This window comes from Ambystoma mexicanum, chromosome 6p (assembly GCF_040938575.1).
Source record: "Ambystoma mexicanum isolate Mex_15411 chromosome 6p, UKY_AmexF1_1, whole genome shotgun sequence".
Classification (NCBI taxonomy): Eukaryota; Metazoa; Chordata; class Amphibia; order Caudata; family Ambystomatidae; genus Ambystoma; species Ambystoma mexicanum.
The window spans coordinates 1293889002-1293904477 of record NC_090935.1 but is presented as its reverse complement, the minus strand read 5'-3'; the positions used below and the strand labels follow the sequence as shown (position 1 = coordinate 1293904477).

Sequence of the window (15476 nt, the reverse complement as noted above, 5' to 3'; positions counted from 1 at the left end):
GGAACGAGTCTAGAAAGATTTATGTGGTCCTCAAAGACTGTTATATTATGGGTTGTTGTCAATGACACACCTATATTCAGAAGATTTAGTTGGTAGTTGCTCAAGTGCCTACTCTATATATTTGGGTTTTTGTTTTTTGGCCAAAGAGTTCTTTTTGCCTCTTTGTGCTTTCTTCCATCTAAAAGAGTTGTTGGTAATGTGAGACAGACGGTAACGCCTGATTGTCTGATGAGTGATTGGCCATTGATATATGCAACTCTGGTGTCATCATAGGTTCTATTTGGGGTCATGGAGGTCTAGGCTCTGCCCCACTTCTTGAACCTTCACTACTTGGATCACTGCTGAGACTAGTTGAAAATTGTTTCTTAGGAGGAACAGGTCTATTATGTCAATAAGGTTACTGCCATGTGTAGACTATACCCTGTGAATAATCTAAGTGCCTCTGCTAAATGTTAGGTTTGTGCTTTGTTCGGTGTCCCTATGATAACCGCCTAAAGTGATGTCAGCATCATCCAATAGTGTTTGTAATTCTTCCTTTTATTTGAAAGAATCTAGTTGGTGTTTTAGCGCTGCAATTTCATTATCCATTTATGATAGGGATTTTAATAATTCCTCTATAATAAAGAATCAAATCAAACAAAGATGTGTTCAGGATCTGTTCCCATCTTCTAAGCAATTCAGCATTTTATTTGCATGAAGTGGGACCTAGATCAGTTCTAAAACCCTTGGGATAAATTGTGATTTATAATACTGCACTGAAGTCGATACATGTCGTTTTTGTGATATTACTCTTCTAATAAGTCTCTCAAGTTTGGAAATATATCTATCTGGCTTGCACAAGAAATTATTTGGCTTAATCTAGTACCGAGGTAATTATAATGCAATACCTCTTGCAATATGCACCCAATTAAGGTTATGCTAAGCTTGTTATTTGTGTTACCAAAAACAGTAATATATTTGCATCTTTTACTAAACTTCCAGTTTCTAAAATGATGGGAAATGCACAATTGATGCAGAGCTCTGTGGCCAAGACATTCCATTCAAGAGCATTAAATATTTTCTTTAAGGTTAATTTTGCGTAATGGATTAGCCCATTCATCACACAGCGTGTCTGGTCTTTGAATTTGGTTGTCCCTCTTGCTGGATTCTGGGGGAAGACTTCAAGCGGCAAATAGCAACCAATTGAGATATGATACCTCCAAACAATTCCTCAGTTTCTTTAAATTCTCTTCCAACATTAATACATGTTTTTTTTTACCTTTAAAGTGTTATAATTGCACATCTCTTCAACTTAATGGACAAACATATGCCAGATGACACCAAAAGATGATGTAAAATTGATTAGTACCCCGGAGTGTCGCGCGCACCAAGCAGCAGCTTACCTGATTGGTGGAAACGCGGTCTGTACCTCAGCAGGATTCCCTTCCTTCTTCGGTCCTCTCGCCGCAACTCGAAACAACATTTCTTTCTTCACTGGAGAATTCCATTTCATCCTTTGTCAATACGCTGCGTGATTTTCTCCATGTAAACTCTAAAGGTGACACTTCACATCATTTAAAAAAGCTGCGCAGGGCACAGGAACGGACATGATGAAAAGCAAGGCATATTTAAATCATGAACACAGTGAGCAATATACAATTTAATCTCCTTGGCTCCCACACATTAGAGGAGTTGGTAGAAAACAGTGACACTGATATAAAGACAGACACCAGAGTCACACTGGTACTAGTCCTTCAGCTACCTCTGCCAGTGAAACAACACTTAAAAGCAGACATGCTTCTGTGGACAATGTGGATTTGGATGCCATTGAACTTGGTAAAGCTGAAGCAAACACCCAACAGGCAACAAAATGGGCCATTGAAACATTTAAAAGTTGGCTTTTCCAAAAAGGACACAGCACATCTTTTGAGTCAGAGCCCATACAGTCTTTGGCAACACTTCTTCGGCATTTTTATGCCGAGGTCCGCACTGCGGGTGATACAGAATACCAGCCGCAAAGTCTAATCTCATTGCACTCTGGCATCAATCGGCATCTTAATAATCCACCCTTGAGCTGGAACATCAGCATAATGCACAATCAGGCCTTTTTAAGGACAAATAATGTATTTGTCAGTATAATCAAACATCTACACAGAGCAGGCAAAGACACTGCAGCGCACAAAAATGCTATCTCTCCCATAGACCTACAAAAATTACATTCTTCCGGTGTATTCAACATTCATTCTCCTGATACCCTACAATACAAAGAGTGGTTTGACATTCAGATCTATTTTGCTCTTCGTGGGCGTGAAGGTCTTAGATTGTTACCCGCTAATGCTTTCACCGTTGTTACCGATGAAAATGGTAATCAGTACGCTAGACTCACATTCAATGAGCTCACTAAAAATCACCATTCTCATTTAAAGAGAGACCGCAGCAACCTTCGTGGCCGCATGTACACCATTCCTGATGCCCTTGACTGTCTAGTGAAGTCGCTAATCCATTACATATCCCAGATTCCTCCTGATGCGCCTTGTTTTTTTGTAGCTCCTCGTCACCTCACTGAACAAGAGCTTCTAACAGAAAAAAACATGGTACGCCAATAAACCATTAGGCAAAAACACTCTTGGCAATTTCATGGTGAAAATCAGTCATCGCGCTCATCTTGAAGCCAACTACACCAATCAATCCATTTATGCGACAGCAGTACAACTACTTTCTAATGCAAGACTGGAATCACGCTAAATTATGTCTGTCACCGGACATCGTAATGCCTCTTCCATAGAGAGTTACTGGCAGCCTCAAGCAGCAGAAAGAAAGAAGTGGTCATCTATTCTTCATCCTGGATCCAGCAACCTTTCTCCTTCCGAATCTTCATCCACGGCAACTAACAAAAACAGTGTACCTTTATTTCCCAAATGTGTTCCATACTGCTCTGCAACCTCATCGGTCACCTTTCAAAATCCTGTTTCCTCATCAAACTCTTTTCCACAATTTGCTAACTGTTCATTTACTTTCCTCGGAACCTTCAATTCAATTCACACTGAAAAATTACACACACTTAAGTTTGCAATTACCTACATTTCACTTCTCCTTACAGTTCAAGCACATTAATTATTGCCCATGAACTGTGCTTTTGTATTAACATGCTCATCAGTCTAATTGGAAACTTGTATAGGTTTATCTGTTTGATGTTACTGCTTTATAAAGTTAGGGTTTTATTTACTTTCATGTATACTGTAACCTTTCAAGAAAACCATTCTTATGTATAATTGCAGTTTTGTGCTGCAAAGTTAATTTTTTTGTCATGTTCCATGCAATTTGATGTTACAGCTAGGTAAAGCAATACATGTTTTCTAATTAAATTTCATTTTTTCTGCAAGTTGAAAGTTTGCATGTATCTACATTTCACTTCTTACAGTTCAAGTAGTTTAATTACTGCCCATGAACTGTTCTTTTGTATTAACATGCTCATCAGTCTAATTTGAAACTTCTATATGTTTATCTGTTTGATGTTACTGCTTGATAAAGTTAGGGTTGTATTTACTTTCATGTATACTGTAACCTATCAAGAAAACCATTCTTATGTATAATTGCAGTTTTGTGCTGCAAAGTTAATTTTTTTGTCATGTTCCATGCAATTTGATGTTACAGCTAGGTAAAGCAATACATTTTTTCTAATTAAATTTCATTTTTTCTGCAAGTTGAAAGTTTGCATTTATCTACATTTCACTTCTCCTTACAGTTCAAGTAGATTAATTACTGCCCATGAACTGTTCTTTTGTATTAACATGCTCATCAGTCTAATTTGAAACTTCTATATGTTTATCTGTTTGATGTTACTGCTTGATAAAGTTAGGGTTGTATTTACTTTCATGTATACTGTAACCTATCAAGAAAACCATTATTATGTATAATTGCAGTTTTGTGCTGCACATTTATATTTTTGTCATGTTCCATGCAATTTGATGTTACAGCTAGAAAAAGCAATATATTTTTTCTAATTAAATTTCATCTTTTCTACAAGTTAAAATAGATTACATTTTTTCCATAACTTAAAATACCTGTTTGTTTGATAAAATGGTCATTTATGTTTGTTTAATAAAGTGCATGTTTCTGTTTCACACTTGCTTTCAATTCTGAATACCATGAACACAGTTATTTTTTAAATGTGATTATAAATTGCACACTGTGTCTCCAATAGTAGCATGCATTGTTCATAAGTTACCATTCCAATGTGATTATGGATGGCACACTGTGTCTCAAAGAGTAGCATACATTGATCATCAGTGATCATTCCTAATGCAAACTGCAAGATACTAATTGAAATTCAGGTGTTTTCAAAAGAAAAAAACAACTTTCAAAGATTTTCAAATTACACCTAGTTTACAGATGACACCTGTGTCCCAATTAGTATCATGCATTTTTCATTTGTGCCCATTCGCAAACCAACATGTAAACCAGAAAAACAAAAAGTAACAGCATTTGAAACACAGTTTGAAATGCTGTCACATTACAATGCATCTCAATTATCATTTTACATTTGTGCCCCTTTATGATGCAAAATGAAATTTAAAAAAAACGTGACAGCATTTCAAACTTAGTTTGAAATGCTGTCATGTTACAATGCACCTCAATCTCTTCTCTCAATATGGCCGCCAGGCTTCCTGCACTACAAGAACATACAGTGCATTCCATTCATTGGAAGCACTCTGAATGCCTCACAAACGTCAGCATCATGTTAACTGCGAACCGCGGAACAACAGGAAAAGGTAAGATGCATAAAATTAGTATTGTATTGCAATTAATATTCCAGGACTGCCGCTCGGAATCCTAATAGCAATATGCCCCTCGCGGCAGGGGCATTACCTGAGTCGGTAATGCTACCGCCGCTCAGGGCATATTGCTTAAGTATCTCAGTGTTCACATTGAGACCTTTGTGAAATGATCCACAACTCGCATTATTGTACATGGGACAGTAGCAGTTTCATACATTACATTACTTGAACTATGGCATTATCAAAAGAGTATTAAGCGGATTTAAAAAGACTATGAGAAATACTTAATTCCATATTTCTGCAAATCGTCGTATTCCAATGCAGGTAGGAAAGTCCTTATCACCCGCAGATTTTCCCATGTGGTAACAGAAACTACTGCATCTGAAACCAGATTAAGAAACATCAAACTCATAATTCTAACCTTTCTCTTTAAAATAATTACAGATGTACACAAAGCTACTGTCTGGGTTTGCTGGGCAGTGAATTACTTCGATCAATTCTCATTCAAGATCTTTATGGCTCCCATAAAATCTCCAGTGGTAGTGTGGACACCCCTAAGTCCTTTACCTCCCTTTCCAACTCCCCTCTCTTCCTTGAGCCTCTGCATTCTGCTTCTGCCCTCCCCTTGTCTCTCTCACCCTGCTACAATTCCTTATTTTTGAAACCCTACGCAATCCATTGTCTTTCCCTAACTGGGTTGAATCTTGTCTTGCTCACCATTTCAGTTTAGGACAGTGCTCATCCAGCTTTATATATAATACATGATATAGGTTATTGTTCCTGGTGCTTGCATAAGCATGTTCATTTGGAGCCATACTTGTTCTTGTTAATGTTACAGATCCCTAACGTCAAGACTCTTGCTCCCCCTGCAATAAAATATGTGTTGCCCTTTATTAATACTAACAACGACCTGTACTACGAATGTCTTGGGTTGAAACATGCCAACTGTATCTTTGATTGGCAGGTGTTCTATTTCAAATAATTGTCTAAATGGCTCATGAGTGTGTAGACTATTCATTGAAGGGCACACAGATCTCCTGTTTAACACATAATGTGCACAATGTGTCACTCATTTCATAACATTATTTTTTCTAATGATCATCCATTTCATTTGTGCCAGATCCAATTTTTCCTTTCGTAAATTGTGCTTAATCATTACTCTAATTTAGCAAAAAAAGCTTCAGAAATGAGCCATCATATTGTGCAACACAATGAATCAATTAAACTCTAGCAGTTGTGACTGTGCATGAATAATATAGCTCATAACCTCTTGAGAACTCTGGACATGGATATCTTCTTTCCAGATCTCTGCCATCACAAAATACTGGCCAGACCATGCCACACCCCTGCTGAGACGTTGGCTTGCCCTATTTCATTCCAATGGAAGTTTTTCTGGCAATCATTAAGTCTTCATATTGTAACGTTTCCAACTACCTTGACATGCATAGAAACAACTTATAATGGACGAATCACTGAATGATGCACACTTAGGGCTTCATCACGGGTTGGGCGGTATCCACTCTGTAATACCGCCCAACTGTAAAAGCGTTGGCGCCCACTGGCAGTAGTACTGCTGGATCACGGGTTGGGCATTAACAGTAAATCCTCATTGGGTCCATTGGATCCAATGGGGCATTTTCGATGCTAATACCGCACGCTAATACACCGGGTGGTAATACAGGGTGCTAAATGGGATTTTCACCTCCAGAAATAACTGGAGGAAAAACAGCCCATTTAGCGCCCTACTCATGATAGGGCCAACCCGTAAATGCGGCAGTAATACCACTAACGCCGCATTTAAGGGCTACAGCCCAACTCATGATGAGGCCCTTAATGTTTGACTGGCTTAACCCCATTCCTAAAGGACCTTGATGGGTACATGTCTGACATGATCTCACTAACTTATAGTATTTTATGCACACAAGGGTCATTGTTTTTTGGCCTTGAAGGGGTGGACAGCACACCCAGGCATGCCTGGTATGTGATTGTCTCTGCTCGTCTCCCATGAAATCTCACAATTAACCACGTCACCTGCGACTGTTATCAACTTCATATGGTGAAAGTATGAATCATTCTTATCAAGATGGATGGAGTGAACTGCGGTGTACCACCGACCTATGCAGCAGATGCATTATTCTATTGTGATATCTTACTGCAGAGAACAATATGCTGTCTTATCAGGATAACATTTAGAGATGTACAGTCTTTTTTTAAACTGTTTTACCTCACTATCCAGGTACACAGAAAGGCAGGAGTCCCCGTCTTCCAGATTCTGGGCACTAAGTGAAAAGGAGCTGTAAATTTAAACTGGAACAATGGATAATCAAAACATTTTGGAAATGTAATCCAAAATGGCAAATTTTATTTACTATTCATGTAAAAACAAACAAAACAGTAGTACATACAATAGCAAAAGATATCAATACAGACTTAACAACATATTATTCAGCATCACATACATCACATCCAGACAAACCAGATACAAAAATACCACTGAACACCATACTGTGCAAATGGACGAACTTAAACAAACAAGGCAAGATTTGAGAAATCACAACCACAAATCTCTATCTAAAATGAATAACATAAAATTATAAGTACATGTAGCCGGGCGAAGAACAATTTAAATAAATTGTTGTGAATGTCTTCCGGCTAATAGTTCCAAAGTACTGACCAGTTTTGTTTTCAAATGTTAAATTCCTCAGGGGAGAGAAAACAATCCTTAAAAAAACATTTTGGAAATGTATAAATCAAAAGGTTCAAACAATTAACCATTTGTTGTCCTACAAACTAATTCAAACTATGCATACAAATGAATTCAGGTCATACAGTTCAAAAACGGCAAACACATGATCAGCAAAGTAACAATACATTTGTTTCATTTGCTGCATTCATATTGTGTTAAACAGTTGTTTCTCTCACATCGTTACGCTATTATGTATGCGGTGGTCCCATTATATTTTTAAATCATTTTTGTTTGAGAGTTCTATTTGGCGATGGCTTTGTTTATACAGCTGCACATGAGCTGCTCCTCTTTTCATTTTCCAGTGGTACAACTGGATGTACCTTTCAGGACACCCCAGCCTTCTGGCCGCTTTACAGCAGGTTTTGCCCATTCTATTTGGGTTCTATGTAACTGAGCTCATGCACATACACTTTCTACGCAGCAGTTCTGTGCAGATGCTTACTTGGTGCCCTTGTGTGTTTTCCCATAGACTGCTCAGTCTTGGCCACAGAGACTCGTGGCATCTCTGCAGTTGCGAAATCATTGTGACATTTTGGATGATCCTGTGAGGACTACTTTTCCACAAAGTCACACGCACATGTTGTTGGGCTGTGCTCCTGCCAAGGGAGCAACATCCTCCCTTGATTCTCTGGCTCACTTGTGGTAAGCTCCAATCGTAAATTATTGGACTAGGCCTTCCTTTGTCCATGCATATTTGTATCACTTTCTGCTGTGTCGTGCAGGATGAATTATTTTTAGTGGGTGTATTTTATCTTGCTTGTCTGTTCTCTCTGTAATGTTTGTCCTCCACTTCTGATGCGTAGGCCCGGTGAAAGGCCTTTTTCCACTCCCCAAATCGTGATAATACTGTGGGTTGGTGGAGCTCCAGACACAAGTCGTTTGGCTGTGACCTGGTCACATGCCTTGGTTCTGGGCTCTCCCCCGTGCAACGCTCGTGATCACCACAGGTATGTATGCATATGTACTCCTTCTAGCACACGTTGCTATATATTCAAAGTTATTTTTCTAACTGTGTTATTGTCCTCCGTATCCTTCATTTGTTGAGACCGCTCACTGGGTGTGGAGCGTAGTAATGTGGAATTGTGGTGGTTTTCTTTTGTTTAATGTGCTTCGTGAATTGTTCCTATCTGAACTGGGTGGTTCTAGTTTCTATTGCCACTCGATGTGGCTGTGAAGATTTTGGTTGGCTCTCTGCCCTCTTTCATTCATTGAGGCAGCAGGAGTTCCAGTGTTGAGTGTGCTTTTGGTTTGTAACCCCCCCCCCCCTGCATAGATCAGGTCCCCTCATTTATTGTTACTTTCCTGATCATGCATATGCCGTTTTTGAACTGTATGACCCGAATTAATTTGTAAGTATAGTTTGAATTCGTGTTTAGTACTGCAATGGTTAATTGTTTGAACCTTTTGAGTTATACATTCCCAACCTGTTTTTTCAGGATTGTTTTTTTCTTCCCTGAGGATGACGTTGTAATTTAACTTTAGACGTTGAACTCGGTCAGTGCTTTGGAAGAAGTAGCCGAAAGACATTCACAACAATGTATCTCATGTGTCCTCTCCCAGCCCCATGTACTCATAATTTTGTGTTATTCATTTTAGTGTGTGGTTGTGCTTTCACACACCTTGTTTGTTTAATTTAGCCGATTTGAAGAGTATGGTGTTGAATTGTATATGTGTATGTGGTTTGTCTGGATGTGATGTATGTGATGGTGAATGATATGTGGTTAAGTTTGTATTGATATCCTTTGCTATTGTATGTACTACTGAGTGGCTTGTTTTTACATGAATTGTAAATAAAATGTTTTTTTATTACATTTCTAAACATTTTTGCTAATCCATTGTTCCAGTTTCAATTTTTCAGTTTTTGTACCTCACTATTCAGACTCACACTCTTACCTCCCTTTCCCACTCAAATTGACCCATTCTGCAGCCTTTGAACCAACCTTTCCTACATGAGACATATTTACTGAGAATTAACTTGAACCTCCCCATATCTGAGAGGACTGTCAGAACACACTTACAGCTCTTAAACGAGATTCTGGCAAAAATGCAAGAAAAGTCTGTGAAGACCCACAACCCAACACCCTAGATACTTTCATGAGCTGGCAAACTTCTTTTAAAATGCAAGTACAATCCTCATACTTATCCACAGACACTTATGATTTGCCAGCAATTGGTTTACTTTCCAACACACCTAGCATGACATACACCTAGAGCTATATGTGTTGCCCTGGCAAGGGTTGGAAATGCGTGTTTAATTATTGGTGAAGTCCCATGTCAGTTACAACTTGGTGGGTGTGTAACAGCAATTGCAATTGATCACTGGTACGGTGCAGGGATAGCATGGGTGGCTGGATTGGGTAGGCGGGTGTGGAGAGGGAGATCCAGAGTTGGAGAATAGGGTTAAGCAGAGTAATCAGTGGTTGTTGGTATGATCTTTGAGCACTATGTCCTGCAGTTCCTTCCTCAAGTGTAGGTTCTGGGGGGGCATCTGATCTACTGTGGTTACATTTACTGTAGATAGTGTGCAAAGCAGGAAAAGGCCGGTGTCCAATTGTTTTCTGTGATGCATTGCTTTGTTTCCAGTCTGGCGAGGACATGGCTTCTGGCTTCTGGCACAGAATTTTCTCCAATGTTGGTGATTTTCGTGTGCAGGAAGAGTGGTGTTTTGCTGGTAACTGTTTTGAAGGTGATGCATACCTTTGTGGATGGGCACTCATACAGTTGACTGAAAGAATACCATGTTTTGTCAGTTAATGCCTATGAGATGTTATAAATAGAGAAGGAACCCGAATTTCATAACATTTCTGCTGAATGTGAAACCAGAGACGACAAACGTATTTTAAATACCGAAATGCCATCGCAGAATAAATGAAAGGAGGTGGCAAACATAACAAATACGTAACACAGTTCACAATCTGCCACTGCTTGCAGTGCATTTGTCTCAAATTTCAAACATTTTCCTTTAAAATATTTCCTCACACTTGTGAGGCTGCGTGGACATTGCTTGGATGCTTATGTTTTGTTTTTGTGTCTTTGAAATGCATTTTGCTTTTTCATGTGGGACTCTTTTATCTCCCTTTTCTAGTCTTATGTCAAGTTCATCATGGGCTTAGAGGCATACCCCAGGGACAGCCACTGATGTTTGCTCAGAACAGCAAACCCTCATCTTTGGAGTAGTGATTGCCTTCTGAGCTATTAAAGATGAACATTGCAAGGTCATCCAGTCTTTACACATTCTATTTCTGCAGTGGTGTTGATGTTTTAAAAGTCTTTATTATGTTGGCCACTGCTTTTGAAAGATGCATACTAATAGTAGAACACGTGCAACCACTAAAATAATATTTTTCTTTGCTAGCATAATTCATAGTAATGCATACCACCATTCTGGCTTTTCTATGGGGGGCCATTTTGGACATCATTAAAGATTCATACATGTATATACTAAACACCGAAATGTACACATTACATACTGATTTGTATATATCATGCATTGAGGGGCATACATTAGATACTGAAATATACACACTGTACAGCACAATACATGCATTCTATCCTGAGAGGTATGTACTGTATACTGAGATAGATGCATTATATATTAAAATAGATACACTGTATGCTGAGATGAAGTAATTGGGCCTCATTACGAGGCTGGCGGTAGCCTTGTCTGTAACACAGGCACGGCTGCTGGTATTTTTTTTTTTCCGGCGCCCAGGAATGGGCAATTACCAGGTCATTACGGCCTTGCCGGACCCAGTATTTGTCGATTCCTGGGTGCTGGAAAATATTCTTCCCCATTTCCATTTGAGCCCCATAAGGCTCAATGGGAATGGGGAAGCTTGATGCACAGGCACTGTTATGAACGGTGCCTGTGCATCCAACATGCTGTGCTTGCGGGTGCTGGTACGGCCGCCAGGCCAGTCCTGGCATCCGCAATGGAACCCGCGAGCCGAACTCGTAGTTTGCCGGTGCGAAAACTACAGTACCAGCATGCTCACCGGTACCGTAGTTCCCGGACCGGCAAACTTATAATGAGGCCCATTGTATACTGAGAAGTATATACTTTGTAGTGACAATTATATATTGCATACTGAAGTATGTATACATATGCACTGCACACTGAGGTACATACATTGTATACTGAGATGTACATACATCATATTGAGATATATTGAAATATATGCACTGTATACTGAGATGCATACATTATATACTAAGATATATATATACACACTGTATACTGAGATAAATACATTGCATATTAAAACACATACACTGTATACTGAGGTATATTATTTTTACATTGAGATGCATATACTCTATATTGAGCTACATATATTACATACTAAAATGGCTACACTCGATGCCAAAATATATACTGATATGAACACACCGTATATTGAGATGCATCCATTTTATATTGAAATGCATATAGTACAGATTGAAATACATAAATTGCATATCAAACTATGTATGTTATATAGTGAGATGTGCATGTTACGTTCCAATATACACAATATACTGAAATACATGCTCATGTAACATTGTAAATAAAAAAAAACATCATATTGAAAATCTTTTGTATATTAAACCATGTTGCTATACATTGGAGTATTTATCAAAATACTGGCAATCACCCATAGGTGCCTCTCTAACTCACTGCTGTATCTCTCACAGAAGATCTCTGAAGCCCAGACCAAAAGACCAGCCAGAACCGCTTATGATCATTGTCTCCTCATGCCCAAATTCAAGCTGGTCAGGGCTGGCGGTGCCAGTTTCCCAGTTATGCCAGCAGAACTCTGGAACACTTTCTCCCATGCCTTCAGAGCCGAACAATCTTACTGGGCCATCCATAAAGTTTTGAAAACTTGTCTCTTCACAGAAACTAGCTAGCACATGAGCTGCCATCCCCCAACAATGTTTATGTCATTACTACAACCATGTCTGTATAACTGTAACAGCACCTTCATGCCCTTGGGCTTACCGTGCTTTATAAATGTAGAAATAAATAAATAAACATGTGAGTCATTTGCATAATAGACTTCTTCCAATGTCTGACTCAAAATTCATGAAACACTCTAGATCAAATTCATAAATCTGCATACATGATCCAAAAACAGACATTTATTAAATGTGTTGGAGAACATAAATATGCAACCATCAAAAGGTTTACCTAAGCTCCTGAGAACCCGAGAATGGATTCTAATCTCTGAAGCCCAATTCCATGTTTGGAGCCAGGCTGTCTGGAGGCACTGGTTTGTTGAAATTAATAGGCATGAAAGTGTCTATTTCAGTGATTGCAAAACAATCAGGTAAGAACACAAGTCAACCCCTTAAATTATACAAGCAAATGAAGCTTACAGTAAAATACAGTGGGTATAGAACCCTGCATGCTATTCTTAGAGCACCCATTTAATTTAGTTCAGAGGGGTGAACTGCTTAGTTGTCTCTTACTGGATTTGAACAATGTTAGCTATCAGACATGAACACAAAATGGTGTGCTTTGATCAGAAATGCTATTCATAGGGACAGAAATATGGCATCTTGAGGAAGTTCATTTTGGAAAGGCTAAAGAAGTCCCTTTGTGGGCCTTGAATCTGTGTGACCTGACAATACTTGCATCTGAAAAATACATCTTTGTTTTCCAATGCGTATGCAAGAAAAGAGACTGAGCTTAAGGCATATTGCATGGATGTACCTGTTAGGCTCACCTGGTATCCACGGGGGCGCCACACGATACTGGATGGAGGTCTAAGCGCTATCCCGGACCCCTCTCTGCTTGGTTATGTGCCAGACATTGGGTAGCACCGATAACAGGAGAATGAAGGGTTAAGATACTGGTTCTGTAATGGGTGGACTCCCACCTTCCTTTGGTCCAAATCCTCTCCCTTGGGGTTATTGCTCACCTTAGGTTTTTGTGCGTTGAACTCTCCGTCCTGCGTCTCTGTGCAGGGGTGTGTGGTGGTGTGGACGTTCTGTGGACCTAGTTGCTTCACTGGTCTGTGTGCCCTTATGTCGGGTCCAGACCGGCTGTGACTCCGACTCTGCTTGCTGTCTTTCAGGTGAGTTATAATGTCTTTTCCTTATTTATTCATTCTCTTTCTTTCCCTCCGTTTTCTCTGTCTTCTCGGCATCTTGCTCCACTACAGTGTTCCCTAACAATGTCTCTTTTTGTTTTCAAAGGATGGTTGCGATCTCGGAGTTGCTGCGCCGATGGCGACGACCACGGTGAGTTATTGATGCGCAGAGTGCTGCACTGTTTATTGGTGTTAATTGCTAACCTGTGTTCTCTTCTCTTCTTTGTACAGGTTGCAGTGATGTTCCGGAGTGATGAGTGATCGAAGCACTGCTTTCCCAGGTAAGTGCTTTGTTAATGCTAACCTTGTTCCTTCTCCCTTGCAGATTGCGGTGAAACCCAGAGATGGGCGAGGTAAGAGAAGCACAGGGTGCTCATAGGACTCGCTGCTTGCCCAGGTAAGAATTGTTATTAATGCTGTCCATGTTTCTTTACCTTTGCAGGTTGCTGCGAACTCCGTAGATGGGCGAGGTAAGTGAAGCGCAGGATGGATTCAAGACCGGTTACTTCACAGGTAAGTGTTCTTGCTCGTTAATGCTTTTCTTGTTCTTCCAGGTTATTAATGGATCTAGGGCTTCAGGATCGGGCCACCGGAGAAGCAGATGGGCAGGAGCTGGACACAGTGAGCGTTACGCTGATGGAGTGCAGAATAACATGAAGCGTGTTCTGCTGTTTGGGTGTGGTTTAAATAGCCTAGATAAAGTAGTTCCAGGCCAAGTAGTTCCAGGCCCAGCCACACCCAAAACACTAGACCGCATGGCTTGTTTCTAAAGAACTGAGCTGTGTAATAGGCCACCATGTTGGATTAAGGTCCAAAACTGGTATTGATTTATTCCTGATAATGAGCCCGGCACCAAAGGAGCCAAGACTGACTCCATGTATGTTTCTGATGGAGTTTTAAGGCACTTGGGGCCGGTGTGAAGGGCTTTAGCCCCACTGCAGCCAGGGTGCTGTTATACCTGAGGGGGTCAGGGGCATGGATCGTGACAGTACTATTTTCACATAAATCAGCTTTTTTCTTTGTCGATTTTGACACTTGCATTTAGAAAAGCGGGATGCATGGCTATAATCCCAATATAAACAACATAGGATACTTTCACTAATGGTGTGAAGAGTAGGTGGATATATGTTAATTACAATACTCCCAAAGATTCCCTAACTAGTGTTTAGCAGTCTTCTTAGCTTCACATTCATCTCAGAGATCTAGCACCCAGTTAATGCATTGATTTTTCCCAAAAAACGTACTCTGTGCCTTTGGGTATGTATCAGGTTGAGATATTTTTACCCTCTTTTCCTAGGTTGCCATCCTGCATTGATGACAATATTGTTCATCAACACAGACACTTATAAGGAAGAATGTTGCTTGTTTTTTCTCATACTGTGCTGTTCCAACCAAACAACCAGTGGTGTAAATTTGGAGGCAAAAACAAAGAGGTGATGGCTGGAAGGTTTAGAATAAATCTTAACCACTGGCAATGCTCTGGGAAAACCTCCAGACCACCGTTCTTCGCCTGCCAAGCCATTACAGAAGGGGAAAGACCATATGCAAATCAGGCTTGGCTCCACTCCAAAAGGGGCAGTCCAGCCCGAACTGCTAGGCCACATCCCTTCTGCACGAGACCACAAGCATCCCCAAACATGTTTCGCCCTTGTTGGGGCTCATCAGTGAGGAGTATCTTGGGTCTCTAGGCCCAGCAGGCACGGGACCCACGTCTGGGCATACCCGTCCCACTCGGGGTGACAAAGCAAAAACAAAGAGGTGATGGCTGGAAGGTTTAGAATGAATCTTAAGCACTTCATTGCTCTGGGCAACCCTCCAGACCACCGTTCTTTGCCTGCCAAGCCATTACAGAAGGGGAAAGACCATATGCAAATCAGGCTTGGCCCGACCCCAAAAGGG

The 15476-nt window shown here is 40.2% G+C and overlaps 1 long non-coding RNA gene across 1 annotated transcript in view; it reads right to left on the bottom strand.

Moving 5' to 3' along the window:
• Positions 1 to 15476, bottom strand: part of LOC138511036 (uncharacterized) — a 188543-nt gene that overhangs the window by 70699 nt on the left and 102368 nt on the right. The window contains exon 2 of the long non-coding RNA XR_011280552.1: positions 1383 to 1531. This is a non-coding gene — a long non-coding RNA (uncharacterized lncRNA). The remainder of the gene's footprint in view (positions 1 to 1382; positions 1532 to 15476) is intronic.